Genomic DNA, 24,494 nt, shown 5'->3' on the forward strand with positions numbered 1-24,494 from the left:
CTCCAGTTTCATGTTTCACTTCACTGGTGTCATAAGTAGAAATCTTTATATTTCTGTGAATTATGGCTCCTGATCTCTAGATTAACTGCCCACTTCTCCTCCCTCCCACAGTCCAGGATCTCTGACTAATACCCAGAATGGTATGGCTTTCTTCTAACCCCTTGTTACTTGTACACATATTCCCTCCCTCTCTTCCCCTGAAGCAAGCAGGTAAAAATGGTCTGATGTTGCATCCTAGCTGGAGTTCTTCAATGTGCCCAGAAAGAACTGAATGTTCCTTCCCTTATTTGCTTTTTAATTGTTGTTTTTGATTTGGGGTTGGGCTGGCACTTCAGTTGTTTCCTGAGTAAATCCTCTGTATAGCATTGTATGCAGAGCATGCTAATCCAAGGAAATCTGCCCCCCGTGCAGCAATTTAGTGGAGTCACACCTGAAAAAGGGGGAAAGATTTTGGTGCTAGTAAGTTTAGTTCAGCTCTTAGAAGGGAAACATGTAGCCCTTTGAATGGGTCCTGCCATTCTGTCTCACATTGAGTGGTACCATATCCATCCCCCAGGGTTTCAACTTCATCCAGGCTACATCTAGACTGCAGGCTTCTTTCGGAAGAAGCTTTTTTCGGAAGAGATGTTCCAAAAAAACTTCTTCCGAAAGAGAGCATCCACACTGCAAAAGTGCATTGAAAATGGATCTGCTTTTTCAAAAGAGAGCATCCAGACTGATTGGACACTCTCTCGCATGTAAGCTGTGATTGCTATGGATGGAGTGGCCACCAGGGCACTCATGTTTTTTCCTCTTTCTTCTTCTTCTGAAAGAACTCCCTCTTCCCCATCCACACACGTCTTTTTGCAAAAGAGCTCTTTCGCAAAAAGGCTTCTTCCTCATAGAATGAAGATTACCAATGCTGGAAAACCCCTCTGTTCTTTCGATTTTCTTGAGGAAGAATGCAATTGCAGTATAGATGATCCTCAAGTTTTGTCAGGAAAATGGCTGTTTTTCTGACAAAACTCTGTAGAAATATCCTCAAGAGAAGTGTATTATTTCATCTGAGCAAGGATAATAAAATCTAGCCCTTAGGGAAGAGATCCAAAATGGACAACAAAACTGTACCTGAGGTTCTTGGCAAAACACCCCTTTGAGAGAGGCTGCAAGGATGTTCTAGGAAGTTTAGGGAGAAGGGGGGATAGAGTTCAGAGATTGTTCTGTACAACTTTGGTCTTATCTTTCAAAAAAGATGAGTTTTTTGCTCCTCTGTCTATTGTTTTCCTTTGCTGAATATGCTCTGAACAAACTATGCCAAATACCCATGTCCTAATTCCTCCCAAAAACCTTTTTATTAAAAAATGCTCATGAGATTCAGAAGCAGAACCAGTTGTGCATTGGCTACCAGCTGCTGTTGCCAGGCAGTAAATGCTAGATGGCTGTGAGACTCTTGCAAGGTTTGGCACATTTCCCTTGGCTTACTATTCAGGGGAGCCTCAGAATTTGCCTGTTACATCTCCCCAGCTCCACCTGCTGCTTAGATCACAGGTTTTACAAGTGTGTCAGGGCCAGAGCCTGTCCAAGCTACGGGCTGACTGGGCTACCGCCCAGGGCACCCCATTATAGGGGGTGCCGCGCGGAGCTGCTGGACCAGGTGGGGGCGGAGCCGCGCATGTGCCAGGCACTTGGGGCCCAGTGGCGCCGCGGGGCCGCACATGCGCTGCACTCCCGGGGGCGGCGCTGCGCTCCTGGGGCCCGAGGCGCACGAATAGCTTGGGCCGGCCCTGGTTAGGGTTACCACAAAAAGGTGGCCCTGTCCTAAAACAAATACAAGTATAGTAAGAATATAAATAATGAGTAATATATCTTGTCCGAAGTTACCATTACAGATGTGTCCTAATAGAAACCTGCAAGCTGGACCTTCCACACTCCCTATTTCACTAGGAGGGTAGGAAAGCACTGAAATGGGTTACCTAGAGAGCGGGTGGAATCTCCATCCCTAGAGGTTTTTAAGTCCTGGCTTGACAAAGCCCTGGCTGGGTTGATTTAGTTGGGGTTGGTCCTGCTGTGGGCAAGGGGCTGGGCTCAATGACCTCCTGAGGTCTCTTCAGCCCTAGGCGTCTATGATGTGGGGCCCCATTGAGTACTGTGTGGACATATGTCTTGAAAACTTGTGAATTTTGGAAGAGCTACTGTCTCCTGTTCCAGTCTTGCTCCCTGCCATGCCCAAGGGACCCAACAGAAAGCTTGCTGGAGTGCCAGCTCAGCAGCAGCAGCAGCACTGGGCATTTGTTCATGCCCCTCTACCCCCCCCCCCCGCCCCCTCCCCCCCCCCACACACACACACACAGCATTGGAGCAAAGGCATTACCTCCTTAGTACTGGCTAGTTCTGCTTGGGCCATGTGAGCTTCCGTTCAGATCAGTGTGCTACTCCAGGAGAATTCTAGCCTGGGCAATTACAGTCTGCCAACCTAAATCCCCCCTGAAGTGTCAGATGAATCCACTGCTGCTCTTTATTCCCCACCCCCACCCCGTGCTCTCCCCGTGCTAAGTCGTGTTGCAGTGAGGTATTGAGGAGCTGCCCCTTTCCATTCCAGAGATGGGTGGGTGAAGTGATCCGTATAAGAAGCTTTCATATTGATTTGTGAAGCACCCTCCCGGATGAAACAGCTGCTAAAAATATACAGCAGGTATCTCTAACCATCAGAAACCTGTGATCTGGTCACCTGTGGGAGTTCAATGGTAAGGACAGAGGCCTCGAAGCCAGGGCAGTTCTGCCACTAACTTACTGCATGTCCTGAGGCAGGTCACTTAAACTATTCTGTGCCTCAGTTTCTTCAGTAGAAACAGGGATTAAAATACTTTCCTACCTCACTTGGAAGGTTGGGAGGCTGGGCTGACTAAGGCTTGTGAAGTATTCTTCACAATGCAATCCAGGGATGAAAGTGTATATTAAAGTTCAAAATGCCTTTAGCCTCAATCAAGCAGAAATTACCATAAATTCATGCATGTGCCTTTTGTGAGAGGGTTTTAAAAAGAAGCACAGCTGTGAGATTCCAACTTTCTTCTTACACTATTTAAAACTGGTACAGTACCTAGATGCCTCATTGTAAGAGGCCTAAAACATATATATGGTAAGAGTCAGTCAGTACTCCATGAAGCGCACAATCTAAATAGGTCACACACACACATACACACACACACAAAAGATGGAAGAAATATATTTTCATTTTGCAGATGGGGAACTGAAGCTCGCAGAGGTTAAATGATTTTCCCAACATCCTACAGGAAGTGTGTGGCAAAGCTTGGAACCCAGATGTCCTACATCCCAGCCTAGTACTTATTAGATCATCATTCCTTGCTATTTGCCTGTACAGGCAGTCCCCGGGTTACGTACAAGATAGGGACTGTAGGTTTGTTCTTAAGTTGAATCTGTATGTAAGTTGGAACTGACGTCAGCCGCTGCTGAAACTGACCGCCAGTTCTGACTTACATACAGATTCAACTTAAGAACCCCAGGCGTCCCCAAGTCAGCTGCTGCTGAAACTGATCAGCGGCTGATTCCAGGAAGCCCGGGGCAGAGCAACTGTGCCTCGGGCTTCCTGTAGTCAGCGCTGGTCAGTTTCAGCAGCGGCTGACTTGGGGACACCTGGGGCAGAGCAGCTGGGGTGCTGCTGGGTTGGTCCAGTAGTGCCCAGAGCGGTGCTGCGGGACCAACCGGCAGTGCCCCAGCTGCTCTGCCCCAGGGTCCACAACAAAAGCCTGGTCTGCTGAGGGGGGGGGGGCACACTAGCTGCGCTCCCCCCCCCCCCCAGCAGACTAGGGACACGGGGAGCAAAGCCACAGCGGCGGGGTGCCGCGCCTCTGAGGCTTTGCTCTGGCGCGGGACCCGCCGCCGCTGTGGCTTTGCTCCCAGTGTCCCTGGTCTGCTGGAGACGGTCCCCAGCAGACCAGGGGCACCGGGAGCAAAGCCGCAGCCGCGGCGGGGTCCCGTGCTTCTGAGGCTTTGCCAGGCTCTGTCAAAGCCTCAGAAGCGCGGGAACCCGCCACGGCTGCGGCTTTGCTCCCGGTGCCCCTGGTCTGCTGGGGACCGTCTCCAGCAGACCAGGGACACCGCGAGCAAACCCGCCGCCGCTGCGGCTTTGCTCCCGGTGCCCCTGGTCTGCTGGAGACGGTCCCTAGCAGACCAGGGGCACCGGGAGCAGCTTTTCTCGCCCTGGAGCTCCGGGGCGAGAAAGCCCCGTTCGTAAGTGCGGATCCGACGTAAATCGGGGACTGCCTGTATATCAACTTTAAAAAACCATGCTGTTTTGCTTCCCTAATTTCTCTGCTGCTGAGCAACATGCCCAGAGCAATGTTCCTCTAATCTTTCCCATTCACGTGTGGATTTTTTTCATTCCTGTGTGGAATAATTTTATGTACGTGCAAATGTGCACCAACAGTAGAAACAAAACCTAGCTGTGGATCTCTCCTGAGCAGCCACACAAGCAGACAGCTTACAAGGAACAGTGGTCCAGAGCGTATTGGCTAAGGACACAGGCTTTAGCAGGAGAAATAATCCTTTAGGAAGGCTGCTAATTCATTCACAAAAAAGCAGCCAAATGGATACATGCAAAAATAAATGTCTTAGAAATGGGGATTCCAGAGAATAATGCTTTCTGAAAGGCTAGGAATGCTTACTCAGAGCCTCGGATATTAAAATGCATAGATGCAGATGTATAAATAAATGTTGTATAGCAGCAAGACTGTTACAGTGATTAGTAATGAATATTACTGCTCTTAATACTGCAGATTCCATTTCTGCATTCATTTGGAGTGTCAGCTTAATGTCTGAAGCCAAATGGGCAGAATTTAACACTTTTCATAGCTGCAGACAACTCCAGAGCTAGAGGCAATTTATAGATGGTGGTGTTCCTTTCTCCTCTACATCCCTCAGGGGGAAGAGAGATGTATGTGGACTCTGAGAGATGGCTGTTCCTTCATCCACTTTCTGCCATTTAATGGCTCTGTCAGGACAAAAACATTTGCTAGTATTCTTTAGTAATGATGGTGTCCTTACCAATAAAGGGGTTTCATTATTGTGATTACGCATGAGGCTAAATTAATGCCCTGGCTACACTGGAGTCCATATGAGTTGCCTTTTGCTGCATCCTTTATCAGTTCAGAAACACAAAAGAACTGGCAAAAGTGGATACATTAAAACAAATGTTCTCAAAGTGTGAGATACAGTGACCAGAGTGCTTCCATTTAATTGACTAGATATTTTTTCTGGAAGTGCTGCAGCCTGAGGTGATGCATCATACCCTCACCTGCTGAACTGAACTGCCTCTCCTGAGGCTGGCTGAACATTTTCCATCTAAACTTTTTTAGCAGAAATTTGTGGGGGCAGGGGGAGTTAACTAAATACCTTTTTCACCAACTGCTGGCTGTCTGTGGCAAATGTCAAAATTACATTGAAAAACCAAATGCCTGAAAACAAAATATTTTAGCCAGAATGTTTGATTCTGATAGCCTACCTACCATGATGCCTCCTGGGAGCAGATTTTTCATGCCCCTATTCTCCTCCATGATCTGGGCTCTCCAATCGGGGTACACCTCCCATGATGCATCTGGCCCAAGACTCCCATGATGGAAAGCTGTGGTGCATCATGACAGATGGGTCCACTAGGGAGCCTGGCTTATAGAGAATGAGAATACGAGACACCTGAACTGTAACTCCCAGGAAGCACCACGTCAGTATCTACAGATACAAATATTTTTTTCTGAAAAGTCACTTTTCCATTCTTTTCACTGAACTTTTCTGTGGGTGGGGGTGGGAGGGAAGCACCTTTTTTAACAATCTCTAGTCTCCTCATCTCCCTGTTGCCAGGAAAAGGCACCGAAGCCAAGCTGAAGAGGTGAGGGAAAGACTTTGAAATTGGAGAACTCTCCCCCGTGTGACTGAGAACAGAAGTCACAAATAACCCAAGAACACCCTGAGAAGTTGGGAGAGGGGGATGGGTCATCACAACCCACACAAAATGCTAATGATTAAAGTCAGGAGAGAAATGTACAAAGTGCGGGTCACATGCGTCTCCCTTTTTAAAACCTTCTCTGAAGTATTAAGAGTGAATCATTAATCCAAAAGTCACAGGACTTGCGCTACATGGCTATAAAATGACAGACATGCAGGACCCTACAAAGGAGGTGGGTTCCAGAGCTCAAATGCCTTGCAGTACAATTTTACAGACCCACAGCCTGAGCCTGACAAGTCTGAATCAGCTGACATGGGCCAGTTTAATTGCTGTGTACACATACCTAAGTATGTCTCCAGAGCCAGTCTACGCCACTGAGCTAGGCTTAAATGGCTGCCTGTCTCTGACTCTTTGGATCTGTCTTCGTTTCTGGGTGTGTATAACCCCTTGCACAAAGGAGTCTTGACCCATGACTGGGGCTCTTAGTGACTATTATTATTATTTAATTGTTTTACTATTGTGTCTATTTTCCCCCCTTCCTTTTCCCCCACATCCCATCCCCTACTTATTTTGAAACTGGACTTTTAATACTCCATTCATCTGAAGAAGTGGGTTGTATGAACAAAAGCTCATGACACAATTTCCATCAAGTCTCTCTTGTTGACATTTCCATACAGTTCCTCTCTCTCAAACACAGAGCTGTGATTTTTGTATTGACCTTTTTCTTGCCCCACCACTCTACTCCCCAAAACATCCCACAACCACCAAAGTTGTTTTCATTTTTAACTTAATTCTATCCGTTCAACTCCTTGGTCAACATAATTGGTAGGTCACTGACCATGACCAAGGCAGAAGAGGTTAAAACTGGTACCCAAATGAGTGTGAGTATCTGGGGAAAGAGCTTATGGCCTCTAATTATTACTTCCTATTGTACAATGGTGATTATACAAACTTATACATGATGGTTATACAAAGACAAAGACAAAGGTTCTCACCTCTCTCTATATATAAAAACATTTTTCCTGTGGGATGACAGAGTGATGTCATCATGTCACTCTGTGTACCGCCCTGTACCCTCCCTTTTCCCCAGTCCTCAGCTGTGTCTCTCTCCTCCCCATTCCCTGGTGCCCGGGGCCTGGCAGGTGCTGGGGGGGCGGGGAATGTGAAAGCCGTGTGACCACCCCCTCCCCGTCCCCGGTGTGGGGGGGGAAGCCACAAGTCTCACGGCTCCTCTCCTCCTCCCTCCCCAGTACTGGGTGGGGAGGGAAGCTGTCATGACTGGGGAGGAGAGGGCTGGGCCTGGCCACAGCTGCGGACTGACCCAACCCCTGTCAACCAGGAGGGAGAAAGCCAAGTCTGGCCACATCACAGTTTCAGCCTAGCCTAACTCCCTGGAGGCTGGTGGGGAGAGGGCTGGGCCTGGCATGGCCTCAGCTAAAAGGGGGGTTGGGGTTAGGGTTAGGCCATAGTGGGAGGGTGGAGGGAGGGGAAGAAAGGGCCCAGGAGGTGTGGGGAAGAAGAGGCCTGGGCTGGCCTCCCTAGTGGGATTAACTCCACAAGAAGGGGGTGGTGAGCATAGCAAGCAGGGGGCACCACCCCCTAGTGTGTGGAGAGAGAGAGAGAGAGAGAGAGACTTGTTTAATTTGTAGGTACTCTACATCCTTTCTCTTCCATACAAATTGTTTTAGTGTGTGTCTGGGGCTTGAGCGATTATGTACTTTATCATACCCTCTGTGGAATGTTCCCTGGTTTTGCTAAGGTCCCAAAGACAGTCTCTTTTGGCAAGAGATGCTCATACTGTGACAGAGCAAAGCTTATTTCACCTTTACGTTCAGTAATTTTCCATCCCTCAAACATGCACATACATAAGCTCAGAATATGCCATGTCAAGATAAATCCTGACAGCCTACTGTCAACAAATCTCTGGGCTTCTTTCCACCGCTAAATTGGCCTGCAGCCTCGCCTCCACACGACCTGCAGCTTAAGCTTGTATTTGTATGATTCCAACTTGACTACTTAGTGGATTGAGATGCAACAATAAGACCATAGTCGGCCAGTAGTTTGGAAGATTTCTTGTCACACTCCAGCACCCCAAGTGCAAATATATGTGGAGTGTCTCAGAGCAACCCATTTAACTGCTGGAGTTGCAATCCAAAGCACAGCAGTCTTTATCCTTGTCCTGCTTCTGGGATTCTGTTGTACTCAGGTATTGCCTCTACTCTCTATACTGGTCTTCCCTTATTCTTTGTCTTCTGAATTCTGCTTCACAATCAGTACCTTTCCTGATGGATGAAAGAAGGACAGAACGAGGAGCAATGGTCTTAAGTTACAGTGGAGGAGGTCTAGGTTGGATATTAGGAAAAACTATTTTCCTAGGAGGGTGGTGAAGCACTGGAATGGGTTCCCTCAGGAGGTGGTGGAATTTCCATCCCTAGAGGTTTTTAAGTCCCGGCTTGACAAAGCCCTGGCTGGGATGATTGAGTTGGGGTTTGTCCTACTTTAGGCAGGGGGTTGGATGTGACCTCCTGAGGTCTCTTCCAACCCTAGGATTCTATGATTCTGTGATTCCTAAGGAGAATGTGTTTTGTAGGATTGCTAAGTCCAAGGCAGGACATGTGGAGACCCTGTGTTGCGGCAGTAGAGCCTGATTTTTCAGAAGTGTGGACTTCTGACTTCAACTGAGGGTGATAAGTACTTGGCACTTCTGCAGACTCCACCCCCTTATGCAGCCCAGGCTGGTATAGTCAGACTGTGAGCCAAAGGGGGTCAGTTTGTGTCCTGCAGCCTCATTAAAGAATCCCCTTGCTATTTAATGCACCCAAATCCTGTTTCTTCTTTACCATAAAGAACAGGATGGGACACTAATGTATACATGAATTAAGCCTCACAATAGACCTGTTTCTGTCTAATCTGTCATCCTAGCCTTTTAAAATTTCACTCCTCCTCCAGAAAGCAAATGTCTTTTTATTATAGGAATTCAATATTATTCCCCTCAGGGAATCAAGGTGTCCATGCTTATGTCTGGTCTCTGCTTTTTAAGGGTTTTCAGGCACATCTACCTACTTCTCTTGGAAGATCAGTGGAGAATTATGTGCAGCTCCAAAAGCAGAACTTGGCCCTGCTGTTCCTGAAATGTATATTAAATTTTCATGGGCAGAGCCACTTCCACTCCAGGCCTTGAGATACCTTTGTATTCTTAATTTTGTCTAAGTGTAATTGACTTGAAAGACATTCCTGGCTTTCAATTTGCTTTGAATGAATTATTGACCCATCACCTGGGTCACTGATGTGACGAGGCGAATGAACAAGCTGAATGCAAACAAGGTACTTTGCATTCCCCATAGCAGAAGTAGCTATTAATAATGTTGCTGCACAATGTACTAAGTGCCTGCACAATTTTAAACATATATGGCCAAATTGATCCTTGATGTAACCTTGCTGAGTTTTACCAGGTATGGATTTGCCCCCATAGGTTGCTTTAAAATCTCTCCCATACTAAGACCTAATGTGATCATTTCCAGAATTTTTACAGCTGACTTCAAATAAAATCCATTAAAAAATCAAACGCAAATAACAGGAACTATGATCAAGGTCAGCAAGCAATATCCCACATGGCTTTATTCTTTGCTATTCTATAACAAACTTACTGAGCATGCTCATTCTCAACTCATATTCAAAAATAACTGCCTTTAAGAAGGCATCTTCCTGTAGGGCTTGAGGAACATAGGCTAACAATAAAGCAATGCCTTGGGAGTCACATGATCTGAGATCAGTTGCTGGCTCTGCCACAGACTCTCTGTGACCATGAGCACATCACTTTACTTTACTATGCCTCAGTTTTCCCATCTGAAATATGGCAGTAATGACATGAGAGGAGTTAGGAGGATATGTTTGTTAATGTTTATAAAACCCTCAGAGAGCCTCACATGGAAGATTGCTATGGACAGGAAAAATAGGATTATTCTGGGACCTGTCATATTAACAGGGATGCTCAGATACTATGAAAATACCTAGACAGAAAGACCCCTGAATGCAAACTTGTACAATTCCCACAGAGAAGAAAACCTGTTGTGCCCCTAACTAATTAAGCTTAACACCCAGCAAAACAAATATAGCCACAAATAAACCATGGCTTTGTAGAAAGTGGGTTGTAGTGCTGCACTAATAGTGAGTGGAGTTGTAGATATTTTTACAAACAAAAGGGATGATTTCGAGTAAGTAGGATCACCAGGATCATATTATATTTATTATTCATATCACTGAGATCAGGGTGCTGTGCATAGCAAGAGACAGATCCTGCTAGAAATGCTTACATTCCAAAAGAGACAAGACAAGACAAGGTGAGGGAAGGAAGTATGCTTATGAACATGTCTCAGAGGGGGAATTGAGGCACACCAAATCAAATGGAAGTCGGGTGCCTTACCTTCACAGGTGCTCATGAAAATCCCACCAGGTGCTTACCTTCATATTTAAGCACCCAAATCCCTTTCAAAAAGTGGCCTGTCTGAGTTTCAAAAGTAACTGCGGCATTTAAGAGTCTACATCAGTGGGACTTAGGTGTCTAAGTCTCTTACGGACTTTTAAACATACTATCCTGAAAGACTTGTCCACTTAAACATACAAGTCAAGCCTATGATAGGGCCAGAAAATGAATCCAGATTTCTTGGGTTCTTGTCATATATTTTAAGTACAAGATACTCTATCTCCAACATTTGTTCTTTATAAGCATTTCAGTGACCACCCAGTAGCTGTGAACATTGCCATGAATCTCAAAAGCTGAACAAATGATTTGTCCAAAATTCATATTTATTGTTCTTCTGCTTGTGGGGAGAGGGGGTCTTTTCAGTCATCCGGTCATCAGGTAGTGGAAACAATAGCACATGAGCAATTAGTTAACACACGAACAAATAAGGGTCTGAACATTTGCTGTCCAAACTGTTTGTTCTGACTGACAAATCCCATTTGAAGACCAAAATAGACTCATTGGCAACTTGGCTAACCAGAAAAGGGGCTCTATTTTGAAATGAATAATATGTATACTGATGAGCACAGACTGTTTTGTGGACAGCATGGACCCACAATACAAAGAACATTAGGGATGTGTTTGCACCACATCGTCCCTGCCTCAAAGAGGAGGCACAGACACTGCTCTCTTTACTTTCTTGTTCCTTTATTTCTCATCATGTAAAAAACCCCTAAAACTAAGCACATTCTACAAGCTACTGAGCTCCTGCCACTCCAGTTGGAGTCAAGAGTCCTGAAGCTGCACTCAGAGCCCTGCAGGGGGCACTCAGCAGCTTGCAGGATCAAGTGTGAGATGCATGGTGCTGTACGGTTAGACAGTTCTTTCATGGCTTCAAAAGGCGATCAGCCATTGGCCTGATCACATTCAGTCTTATGTGCTGCCCTGTGGCCGCAGAATATCAGGACTTACCAGGGTATTTGTGGGAGCGACTGCCTGGTTCACATAGAAGGCAGCTCCATCAGGTGTCTTGGCTGCAAGAAATAAGAACTTGAACTCTTGGGGGTATGGTAAGTTGCATCTTTCCCCTCACGGTCAAGGACAAACAGCAAATCTGGATGGAGCTGGAAACTGGCAAATAACTTAATCAGGGAAATGAAGCATAAGAGCCTCTTTCCTCCTCCCCACCTCATTCTCCCCACCCCACCCCCTCCGCCCGCGGGGTCCAAAGGCCAGGGACAGTCACCTAGTTACTCTCTGCAAGTCAAAGCTCAATAAGTACCTTGGAAGTTATGGAAAACAAGGTTAGCCTGTTGCAGGTAGGAATGCAGGGTTTGCACTTAAAAATTAGAGCCTGGGCTGAGTGAAATGATGCCAAGATAAATACCGCGGAGAGTTAAAACACCAGGGAGTGAGGGGCAGGGGGAGGCAGGAGTCCAGGGGAATTGTAATATCTTGGGATGATTCCCTTGCTAGTTAGTGCCCAGAGCTTTACAGACAGCCCTCAAGGTGCTCATTGTCTATCAATACTAATTCTAATGGGGCAGCAGCTGCATTTTTCTACAAGTGCAGAAGGCTCCATTAGCAGCATAAAAAGCATGGAAAGAGGCAGGATCTGGGCACTCGTGAACAAGGTTTCAGTCTGTGCGGAGATTTCAAACTCCGTACACCCCTGCACCACAAGGGGAGGCTGCTTTGGGAGGCAGAAGCAGAACATCTGATCAACCTCCTGCTTGGAGGACAAACCCCAGAGCAGCAGAGCAGCCTGTCTTTCTCACTATCACAGGACTGCTCGTGAGTGTTGTGCACGAAGGAGCTGCAGACTTGGCCATAGAGGTAAAAACCAGTAGCTATTCATCTGATCTGAAACCCCCAGAACTGAGGCTGCTTAAACATTTGTCATTCAGGTCCTGTCTAGGCTAGAAGACTTTATGGTGAATGCAGAAGCATTGAACTGCATTTAAAAAGCCCAAGTGGGTGAAAATGTGAGCCATGGAGAAGGGAAGTGAATTTAGGCACACGATGGGGCTGATTCACAGCTGTTCCCCTAAGCCAGTGGTTCTCAATCTTTTTGGCCCACAACCCACCTCACTCAACACTGACCTTCCTGCAGACCATCACCCTTGATGACAAAATGGGTGCAAGAGGAGATTGGGTGCAGGAGCACACTGAGGGTGGGAGGGACTGAATGAGTGGGAGGGAGGGTGCAGGAGCAGGCTGAGCCAATGGAAGCAGCGGGGAAAGCCTCCAGATGAGCAGATTCCTGCACTGCTATCCCCCTCAATTACTTCCTACCCCCACAAGGCTCATCCCCCCTCCGTCCTGAGTGGAAAGCCAGTGCTGGCTCACCAACCTTGCCCGGAGGAGACTGGGGTGCAGGCTCCCCGCTGAGTCCCAAGCGCATAGCCCACCTGCAAGACAGTGGTCCATGGACCACACTTTGAGAGCCAGTGCCCTAAGCGTAGCTAGTAAAATGGTTGAAACTAGCAGGATGACACCTGTATTAAACTGCAATAATGATGCAGTGAACCAGCTCTTTGCTGACACCTCATTGACGTCAATGACTAAAAAAAGGCTTGCTCTCTCCAAAAATATGAATTAAAGGACCCCGGTGGCAGCCTAGTCAATCAACATGTGAGAGTTCACAATACACTTGTGGAGAGACCGATGTTGTTCTGCCTGATCATTCAAAGGTACAAAGCAAGCCGGGAAAAGAACCAGCTAGATAAATGAAAACAGTTCCAGCTAGAAAAGGGCACACACTCAGTGAAAATAAAACACCCTCTTTGTGGCTCACTGTACAAACAATCAAGCCTGGCCCTGACCCAATACATGTTGTTTGCCATGTTTGTTCCTTGACGTGCAGGATAATGATATTTGATAAACAGCCAGGGACTCCAAGGTTATTAGTCAATCAAGGCTTGTGGATAGCATCAACCGCAGAACACAAAAGCTTTGCTCTTGGGTTCCTATTATTTTATTGTTTACATTTTGTAAGCACATGGGATGCTTCTGTCAAGGGGGATTTGTCTCCTCCCTGCCAGCCCTTTGCTCTCTTACCACAGGCAGACCTCAGAGATTCAGAAACCACTTTAGTGATCATCATCATCAACAACCATGGGTTCAATGCCCGTTGGTGTTCAATGCCTCCCTCACTATTTCCTTCCTTCTTACTCTGTCCAGTGCAGAGTGACTTCGTTTCTGTAGACTAGCTCCATGCCAATCTACTAGATCATCTACCCATTCGCTGTGGGGTCTGCCTCTCCTATTCGGACCATGAGCGATATTGCCCAAAAGAGCCAGAGTCATGTGAATTCTTTGTTTCACTTACAATTCAATACGTGTGCATCGCTTTCCCTCGTTAAAGCCATCGCGGCTATCTAGATCCTTCAAGAGGAAGTGTTCTGTCTCGTCTGGTGTTGGACTCATCGAAGTAGTGAAAGAACGGAAATACATTAGAGCTGTACAGTGAGGTCCATCATGGACTTCATCGAATTTCCAGCCTCCCTGGCTGCAAGAGATCCTCCTTTGAGCTATTTATTACATTTTATGTGGAAGGCCCTTCAGCTGCAGTGAAAAATGTTTCCATTTTAGGTTCATGTGGCTCAATGGTTCTCAGCCTTTTCCAGTGTGAGCCTCTTTCCCCTACCAAGACCCCTTCCCACCTAGCCCAGATGTAGTTCCTCCCAAAATACATCCAGTCAAAGCAGGGTAGGCATGATGCTGATGCCTGTTTATGTCCATGATCCATCTAGACTTCTAGTCTGAAAGCCCCTCATGTGGTCTCCTCAATAACACGTTCAAAATCCTCTTAACTGGGATGCTTTGTCTTCTGCCCCGGGTCTTTTGTCTTGGGTTTAGTTCATTGCATAGTCTAGGAGGAGAAATGCAGCCATCTTTATGGGTCGTAGGTGGAAATTTAGCTAGTTCCTGACCCTTATGAACAGGACTGGGGCTTTGAACCGGCAAAGGAAGCAGAGTAGACTCCATTAGAGTAGGGGTTCTCAAACTGGGAGTAGTGACCCCACAGGGGTTGCAAAGTTATTACGAGGTGGGTCATAAGCTGTAAGCTTCCACCACAAACACTGCTTTCCTCCCGCATTTATACTCATGGGCTGTGTCTAGACTGGCAAGTTTTTCCGCAAAATCATCTGATTTTGTGGAAAAACTTGCCAGCTGTCTACACTGGCCGCTTGAATTTCTGGAAAAGCACTGATGCTCTCATGTAAAATCATCAGTGCTTTTCCAGAAATACTATGCTGCTCCCGTTTGGGCAAAAGTCTTTTTCTGAAAGACTTTTGCGCAAAAAGGCCAGTGTAGACAGCATAGTTCTGTTTTCTGAAAAAAAGCCCCGATTGCAAAAATGGCAATTGGGGCTTTTTTGCGGAAAACCGTGTCTAGATTGGCCACGGACGCTTTTCCGCAAAAAGTGCTTTTGCGGAAAAGCATCTTGCCAATCTGGACGTGCTTTTCCGAAAATGCTTTTAACGGAAAACTTTTCCGTTAAAAGCATTTTCGGAAAATCATGCCAGTGTAGACGTAGCCATGCTGAATATTAACACATTGATAAGGGGGGCCGCACTCAGAGGCCTGTGGTATGGAAGGGGTCACCAGTACAAAAGTTTGAGAAGCACTGCTTTAGAGGATGCAGGGCATGGGTACATACTTTTCAGCAAGACCATCTGGAAGTGACAAATACATGGACTGATGTAGCTAAGTCTTTGTCCAGGAGGAAAAGGCAAAACCTTGTAGGCAGCTGTAGGCTTTGCTCACCACTGTCGTGTTCTGATCGACTAGGGTTAATTACGGCTCTGGAAGGGCCCTGACAGTCTGCCCTTCATTTTCTAAAGTCTCAGCTGCTCCTAGAAAACATTGCCAGAGTGAGGAATCTAACCATGACCTCATTAGTGTCAAGCCAATGCTTCATCCCAACGTTCGACTTCTTCATTTTATTCTATTGCCAAGCCGCATTTCTGGGAATTCTTTCAAGCTTCTCCTTACGCTTGGAACAGACTCCCATCAAGTGTGCTCCATCTCCTCCAGACTTACCTAAAGAACATGCGCTCCAACACCCAACCTGCACTCTGGGACTGATCCTGTCACCGCTGAAGTCAGCTGGTCTGCATTAATGTTGTTATGGGTGCACCAATCAAACTTCAGCCATTTGCATTTGCTGGGGACAGGCTGTGGAGGCACTATGCCATGCTGTGGAGGTGGATGATGGATCCAATGGGATATGGAAGGCTCTCGCTCAAAATTCTTGGCAATCCAGAGAAGGAAGAGAATTTTGGAAGGAGATTGGAGTCCAACACAAGTAAATCCTGGGAATGGGACTTCTGCCTGCTGGTATCTCTGGCACGAGTGTGGACTTCATTCGGTGTAGGGAATGGAAACTGGAAAAGTGGGATCACCCCACCAGCAACAATATAGATGGTGTTGGGAGAAGTGTTGCAATGGACAGATTTTCAGTGGATGTAAGTCAGCATGGGTGCATTTAGACTGCAGGGGGGGGGTGGAAAAAAGGGGCCGTTTTTCTGAAAAAACTTCACCTACGTCCATACTGCAATCATGTTCTTTTGAAAGAAAATTGAAAGAATGCAGGAGTTTTTCCAATGTTGGTAATCCTCATTCTATGAGGAAGAATGCCTTTTCCAAGAGAGCTCTTTGGCACAGCCATGGCACAGCCATGGCACAGCCACAAGCCCCCCGAAACCCTCCTCGCTCTTCCAGGGAGCAGACCCAGGGATCCCAGACCCACCCAGGGGCAAAACACCGGGTGCCTTCCTGGACCGGGCCAGAGATCCTGTCCCTCCTCAAGCTGGGCAGGGAGGACGAGGCCCTGAAGGATCTGAGCTCCAAGAGCAGCAATGTGGACATTTATGGGTGCATGGCCGAAGGTCTGGCCCAGAGAGGGCACCACCCCCGCACGCTCGACCAAGTTCGGAGCAAGGTGAAGGAGCTCCAGCCAGGGGCAGATGACCATTTTGCGGGGCCCAGGGCAGCACAATTTCACAGGGCCCCCCCTTTGCCACGGCGCATGTGTGGGGCTTGTTATGCAGCCACACGTGGCCTTGCTCATGGGACATCACTGTCCCCTGTTCCAAGGACAGTTGCTCGCTGCTCACAGAGGAGGGCACGCCCTCAGGGACAGTGCCTGCATGGATGACTGATCACCTCTCCCCCTTGTCCTCCACAGCTGGATCCACACCAGCCCAGGCAGCCAACCGAAGCCAGGAGAGCCGCAAGTGCTGGAGGGTCCACCAGGACCTCACAAGAGAGCACATTGCAGTCCTGCAGGACATGCAGCAGACGCTGGCCCAATCACGCAATCGCATGTGGCGAGTGGCGCAATCGCATGTGGGACCAGCTTGTAAAGCAGGGCGAAAGCATGCATGCCACCATCCAGGAGGTGATGGCACACCCGGGTCCTGTCCCCGCTCCCTCTCCCTCTCCCCCCGCTCCTGCTCCCTGCTCCCCCTGCCATCCCTGACCCCCACTGCAGCCTCCCATCCTGCCCACCCATCTGGTGTCCCAGGCCCCACCCAAGCCCGAGTTCATCGAGGTCCCGGGACCTGAGGTGGCACTTGCAGATGCTCCACGTGCCACTCCCAGCCCTGAGTCCCCCTCTTTCCACCCCTATCCAGGTTCTCAGCCCCCTCCAACCTAGTTACTTTTATTATAAAAAACAAAATACAAAGTTTTTGCTGAAACCAAAACAGTTGTATTTATTATTTGCACAGGGAAGGGGGGAAAGGAGGGGTTGTGGTGGGAAAAGTATAAGGGGGAAAAGACTCAAGCTCCCATTGGGGAGGCTCTGGGGAGAGTTACTGGGCTCCTTCAGAGAACCTCTCGCTCAGGGCCTCCCAGATGCACACCCCAGCCTGATGGGCCTGGCGGATGGCAGCTGTCCACAGCTATTCAAAGGCCCTTCCCTTGCAGCTGGCCTCTGCCCCCATCCCGGCAGGAAGGCCTCTCCTTTGCTCTCCATGATGGTGAGAACACAACATGCTGCGACCACTCCAGGGATGTTGTGCTCCCCCACGTTGAGACAAGTCAGGAGGCACCTGAACCTGGCCTCCTGGCCTTGAGGCGCCCAAAAGCACATTCGATCTGCATGTGGGCCTGATTCAGGTGCACGCTGAATTGTTCCCTGGTGGGGTCCAGGTGGCCAGTGTACGGCTTCATGAGCTGTGGCATGAGTGGGTAGGCCACATCCCCAATGATGCATGGTGGCATCTGGATGTCCCCCATGCAAAAGTCCCACTGGGGGAAGAATGTGTCAGCCTCCAGCTTGCGGTAGAGGCTAGAGTTCCTGGATCTGCGGGCATCATGTGCCCAGCCCAACCACCCGACACAAATGTCTGAAAACCGTCCCCGGTGGTCGACCAAGGCCCCATGGAAAAATAGCCCTTCCTGTCAATGTACAGGGTGGCTTGATGCTGTGGCGCGCGGATCGGAATGTGTGTCCCATCGATCTCTCCTCCGCAATTCAGGAAGCCAAGGGCAGCAAATCTGGCCACGATGGGGTCCAAGTCTCCCGGGCGGATGACTCTGCGCAGCAGGACGGTGTCGATGTCCCTCACCACCTGCAGAAGGAGACAACAAAACCACAAAACCTAGAATGAGATGGAGTGCCTGAGCCCTTGGGAGGTGCCTGTGCCTTCCTCCCCCACCTCAAACACCCAGGAGCCACCTTCCCCACACTGAGGCCACCCCCCCCCCCCACCTCCAGCAGCAGGGCTTTGTGAGGGCAGGATGGTGCAACCCCCCAGGGACAGCCCTTCCCCCCACCCTCCCTCCACCCCCCACACACCTCACAGGCCTTTCCCAAGGGTCCCCCTTTTCCAGGACTCTTCCCCCCCACAGAGAGTGCACCCTGAGAGTGCCTTACCATCATAAAGAGGACCCCAATGGTGGACTTCCCCATGCTGAACTGATGGCCCACCAACTGGTAGCTGTCGGGGGTGGCGAGCTTCCATACAGCAATATTGACCTGCTTCTCAAAGGGGATGGCGGGCCACAGGTGGGTATCACGTCTCCGGAGGGCAGGGGCGAGCCAGGCACACAGCTCCAAGAAGGTGGCCTTGTGTATGTGGAAGTTGTTGAGCCACTTCTGGTCTTCCCACTGCTCCATCACCAGCCGGTCCCCTGTCGGAACTGGCGTCCAGCCTCCAGACTCGCCTTTCAACCGTGCGGTACAGGGGCAAGGGCATTGCTCCCGCATCCAGGCAGAAGGACTCACAGATGAGCTGGGAGTCGAGCTGGGGCAGGACTGTCAAGATGGTCTGCTGAAACTGCTGCATAACCTGCAGCATGCCAGAGTGGGGCCATCGCATGCCCAGGGGCAGCTCCAGATTCATCGCCAAAAACAAAATAATGCTGTGGCGTCCAACCAAGCTGGGCAAACAGGGCAAGCACTGAAAAAGCTTTGCTGTCCCTCGGAGAGGTAGGCAAGCCCACAGCAGAACCTCAGAAATGGCTATCCAGGGGGGTCCCTTTAAGCACACGTCTCAGAGGGTATGTCTACACTAGGAGGTGGGAGACTGGGAAAAGGAGGTGGGAGAGGGGAGGGGGAAACCTGGGATGAGGGATTCGAACTAAGATAATTCAGATTAGTGCATCTAGACCTAAAAACTAATTCGAATTAGCATTTTGCTAATTCGAAATAGCATGTCCACATTGAGTGGACCCTGCACCGAGGTTAAGGCTGGCCGGAAGCAGTGCCGGCAGGGCATCAGGTTAGGACTTAGAGCGTGGAGCTGCTGCCTCAGGCTAGCCGAGGGCTGTGCTTAAAGGGACCCGACCCCCACCCTGGACAGACAGTTCTCAGGGTTGCTTGTCTCCCTTGATGAGGGACAGCAAAGCAGTCCTGACTTGGAGTGCCCACACTCAGAACATCACAGCACTCGGCCATCAGCCCGGCTGCATTTGCCACAGGCTGCCACCTGGGGGGGGAGTCAATTGGGGGGCTGTCAGAATCCAGGAGGCCCTGCAGGAGAGCTTCCACCACGAGGAGCCCGCAGAGCCACCCCAGTCCTCCCCATCAGGGGCTCGTGCCCCATTCCTCCCTCACTTCCTTCCACTTACCCTTCCCTAGCCCCCCTTCCTGATGTAAAAAATAAAGGACACGTGTTCAAAAATAGAAACTCTCTTTATTTAACAAAACTGGGGGGGGGGGGATTAACCTCTGGGGAGACTGGAAAAAGGAGGTGGGAGAGAGCAGGGGGAAACCTGGGACGAGGGATCTGGATGTGGGAAGCCAGGGGAAGGAGGAGGGGAAGTATAAAACTATGGTACGTCATATCTTCAGTACTGTGTACAGATGTGGTCTCCTCACCTCAGAAAAGATATTTTGGCCTTGGAAAGGGTTCAGAAAAGGGCAACTACAATGATCAGGGGTTTGGAACAGATCCCATATGAAGAGAGGCTAAAGAGACTCGGACTTTTCAGCTTAGAAAAGAGGAAACTGAGGTGGGATATGATATAGGTCTATAAAATCATGAGTGGTGTGGAGACGGTGAATAAAGAAAAGTTCTTCATTAGTTCCCATAATAGAAGGACTAGAGGACACCAGATGAAATGAATGGACAGCAGGTTTAAAACTAATAAACAAAAGTTCTTCTTCACACAGCACATAGTCAACCTGTGGAACTCCTTGCCACAGGAGGCTGTGAAGGCTAGAACTATAACAGAGTTTAAAGAAAAGTTAGATAAATTCATAGAGGTTGGGTCCATGGAGTGGTATTAGCCAGGGGGTAGGAATGGTGTCCCTGGCCTCTGTTTGTGGAAGGCTGGAGATGGATGGCACGAGACAAATGGCTTGGTCATTGTCTTCGGTCCATCCCCTCCGGGGTACCTGGTGCTGGCCGCTGTCGGCAGACAGGCTACTGGGCTAGATGGCCCTTTGGTCTGACCCAGTACGGCCGTTCTTATGTTCTTATGTTCTAAGCTCAGGGCTCAGGGTCTGGGGTCTCACTGGACTAACTTGATTTTCATGCAAACCTGCTCCTGGGTTTGCATGTGGCCTTTGGTGGCCAGGCTGGCAGCTATCCTGCCCTAGATGGCCGCATTCCTGTGCCTAGTGCGGAGGTCGTGGATGTTGGAGGCCTCCCCCCAAACAGCGATGATGTCCACGATCTCCGCACTAGACCAGGCGGGCACCCGCTTCTTTCAGCCCCGGGCAGGCTCCTGGGAGCTGCCAGCCTGGTCCTGGGAAGAGGCGGAGGGCTGGGTAGCAGCGGGTGGCTGGCTCATGCCGTGCCAGGTGCAGGGTCTGCTGGCTGGGTGCTGGTAGGCTCTCAACTGGCATGGGCACTGTAGCCAGGCCATGCCCCTTTAAGGGCTCCGGGGCTGGGAGGGGAGCAGAAAAGTTTCCCTGTTTGGCCCAGAGTGGCCACCAGGGCAAGCTGGGAAGTGCTAGCCTCCAACTAGTTTGAATTAAGTGGCTACACAGCCCTTAATTCAAACTACTTAATTCGAACTAGGCGTTACTCCTCGTAGAATGAGGTTTATCTAGTTCAAATTAAGCGCTCCGCTAGCTCAAATTTAGTTTGAACTAGCGGTTTGCATGTATAGACGCTATGAAAGTTAATTTGAACTAACGACTGTTAGTTCAAATTAACTTTGTAGTGTAGACATACCCAGGTAGAATTAGGCAACAGCACCCGGAAGTAACTGCTGACCTAATGCAATGGCTGAAGTGATTCCGGGTGGCCTTTTATGCGGGAGAGCGTCTAATGAATGTGGACGCTCTCTTTCAAAAAAACAAGGCGCCTTTTCAATGCGCTTCTGCAGTGTGGATGCTTTCTTTTGAAAGAGCAATGAGAAGTCCTGTGGCACCCTATAGACTAACAGATTTATTGGAGCATAAAGTTTCATGGGCAAAGACCCACTTTGTCAGATGCCAGATGCAGATCTCTTCCGTAAAAACTTCTTCTTGCAGTCTAGACATACCCCATAGTTTTATTGTCTACACAGACACACGCACAAGCTGGGAACCTGGATGAAGATATTTAGAAATCACTCGGCCAGCCTGAAGCTGTGATCTGTCTGCTCGTACACAAGAGCAGGAAAAACATGTTGTTGGGATGAACAAGAAAGGGGCACACACAGTCCAAAGCAAACCCCAGCTGGCAGTTCTGAGCTTCTTATGAGAAATAAAAGTCCCCCACATGAGCAATGACCATGACATCCATTTGAAGAGAATGCATTAGCCCCCATCCCCTCTCTTTTCTCATTCAAATGTTAAGCCATGCTTAGGTTAAAAAAGTATATTTGTTTTTACCAGGCAAAGTTCCAAGATTCTTTTAAAGCAAATTTTTTATCTATTATTGCTTTCTGGCTTCCTTTAATCAAAATTGGTTTTAGATACAATATTACCGTACTCAAAAGTAAGAATAATTGGCTCTTGTACAGAGCATTGCATGGTATTCATCTGTCTCAGTGCAATGCACAAAGCAAAATCAAAGTCATCAGCCCGTTTTAGAGTTGGGGAAACTGATGCATGGAACAGCAAAAGGCTTAGCCAAAGTCACACAGCAGGCCAGTGTCAGATGAAACCCAATGCTATCTGAAAACTTCATTCTCATTTGAAACAAGGTTCCTTTACATCATTCTAGTCTAAATATAATTTATCTTCACTTCAAATCTCTTTTATACTGCCAGCATGGTATAAAGGCACCTCGTGGAAATGAAAATCAAGTCCTAGGTGAGGTGTTTTTAAAGAATAAACTGAACTTTGTCTCTCGCTGTTTCATGGTTTTGTGATGTTTATGTGCAACCAACACTATGTGTGATGACCGCAAACTATATGTCACTTGGATTTCACAGGTCATTTTGCATTTGTTCAGGATTAAAACTAAAAAGATAACAGTTGTGTTCATTAGCCAGTAAGTGCCTTGAGAGAAGGTTTGGTCACTGGCAACAGAAGAGGTTTTATAAGAGAGAGAGATAATACAAAGGGTAAAGCAACATGATATAAGCAAACAAATGTTTTCTGAACTGTGTTTTTCTGCAAGTCCATATAAAAATATTATACAAGATTTTTAACATAGCTAGAAATTATAGCTTGACAATTTGTGTCTCTTGGGATTCTGGTGATATTGCAAATTAGGATTGAGTGAGGCATTTCAAATAAAGCCTTTTACCTTTGCTGGAAGTTCAAGTTATCATGTAGTTATTTTCTAACACAGAATACAGAACTTTCAATAGAAGGGATATTTTTCCCTTTCTATGGTGGAGTGGTATGTTTCCATGCAAAGAAAGAAATAAGAAATCCTTCCAATAAGAAATCAGGTAACATAAAAGTGCAAAATCATCCAAGGATCTCAGAGAATGTTACAAATATTTCAATAAAGGGTCCTCTTAACTGAGACTTTTAAAACATATTATTTTTTTTAAATGACCAGCTTCTGAAAAAACACTCTCTGAACAGGATGTCCTGCTTTCTAATGTCATTTTGAACATGTATGCATATTTTTCTGATTTCCTATTGATATTTATAAGGATCCTTTCAGCTGCGGAAAAGTAACTGACTCTATCCAGAGAACGAAAAAACGAACTGTGCATAAATTGCCGTCATAGACACCATATAAGAAAAAGTAGAAAATGAAGGGGGGATTGAAATTTATTTTAGTTTTACTAATTTATCAGTCTTAAATAACTCCATCATTTTAGCATCTGAGCACCATCTGTCTGTAATGCACTGATCCTCACAGCACCCTATGAGGTTAGGCAGTTTTATTCTCCCCGTACAGATGGATAACTGAGGCATGGAGGGCCTAAGTGACTTGTCCAAAATCAAACTGCAGAGCAGGAAATGATACTCAGTTGTCCCACATCTCAGTCTAGTTCCCTGACCAGTAGATTATCCTGCCTCTCTCTTCGTTGTAATTTTACATGTTTACATGTAACTAAAAGAGGTGCAAAATGTTTGTGTTGACAACATCTTAAGCCCTTTAGCACCCCTGTGTTGTGTTCATATTTCACAGATCTGTAAAGTGAGGCAGGGGGAGCTTTACTGACTTGCAAAAGCCCAAAGCAAGACAGTGGCCAAACCAAGCCTAGAACCAGGATGTCCTGACTGCACTTTGGGCCTCAAGAGGTGGGAGGTCATAAGGCACAAAGGGTGCAGTCCACAAGCTGCACTTAGGTACAGCTGGATGGCACAGTATGGCTAATCACACCCGCATATGTGCCTGGGAATATCTGGGCAACCCCCTCTGGGACTGAGGTGAGTGAAGATTCATCTCCATCGGCTTGCAAGAGGGCAGCCTGCAATGAGCCCCTTACCTTGTTTGTGCAGCTGTAAGAATGGCCACAGAAAGGAGAAAAAGCAGCCCTGCTTCCTGCGCAGTCAGTAACTCGCAGTATCCTGGGAGCTGCAGGTTTCCTCAGTGCTTTGGTCCTACGGATCCTGTATCAGATGAAAGAGCCCCAGGTCTCCTTTGGTATTTATGTGTCACTGTGTTAGCTCAAACTGGTTGCCAGCTCATCTGTATGCAGTGACACATGAAGGCACGCTCTGCTTTACAGACGCTGGTAAAAAGGCCCGGCAGTGATGGCTAAAGGGATTCGATATAGCAGAGGAGTTGAGCTAGCAAAGGGAACCTGTGCCTCTGACAGCCCCCCTCCCCCACTCCCCTTCCCCTGCAAGCCTCCCTCCCCAGCACCCTCAGGGCAGTCACAATGGAAATGGCTCAGTGCTTGTTACTTGTGGGCTCAGTGGGATAAGGAATAGCCGGGACCTCCTGACACTGACACTTGTCAGGGCTGCACTGCTTGCACCCTGCCTGGTTCAGATCATCTGATCTAAGGGGGAGCGGGGACATCCCTGCCCTCCCTCTCCTGACCCCCAACTAGCACTTGGGGGCAAACAAAGGAGATGCCATCCCCAGCACATCCTTCCCAGATTTTACACAGAGCTCAGTGCATGCTGGGCGAGGACTCCAAGAGCTTGATTATTGCTGGCCAGTTGGTATCATCACTGGAGCTCTAGACTTTCTCATTGCTTTGAGTTACAGAGCTCCCATCAGCTTGGTCCTAGTGCAGATGAAGGGAGCTGGAACACTCAAGAGTCCACGCAGAGGGCTGAACAGC

At 48.1% G+C, this 24,494-nt stretch overlaps 1 protein-coding gene across 2 annotated transcripts in view; it reads right to left on the minus strand.

Annotated features, from left to right (window-relative positions):
* KCNJ1 (potassium inwardly rectifying channel subfamily J member 1) overlaps nucleotides 1-23,941 on the minus strand; it is a 35,702-nt gene extending 11,761 nt beyond the window's left edge. Inside the window, exon 1 of one of the 2 annotated variants that reach the window (XM_075909644.1) lies at nucleotides 23,688-23,941. The gene's annotated coding sequence lies outside the window, so the exon portion shown is untranslated. Of the gene's footprint in view, nucleotides 1-11,369; nucleotides 11,567-23,687 lie in introns of those variants that run through there. The other variant, XM_006111166.4, reaches the window with a different exon arrangement.
* Between the last annotated feature and the right edge of the window lie 553 nt (nucleotides 23,942-24,494).

The sequence above is a fragment of the Pelodiscus sinensis genome, chromosome 26 (genome assembly GCF_049634645.1).
Source record: "Pelodiscus sinensis isolate JC-2024 chromosome 26, ASM4963464v1, whole genome shotgun sequence".
Classification (NCBI taxonomy): Eukaryota; Metazoa; Chordata; order Testudines; family Trionychidae; genus Pelodiscus; species Pelodiscus sinensis.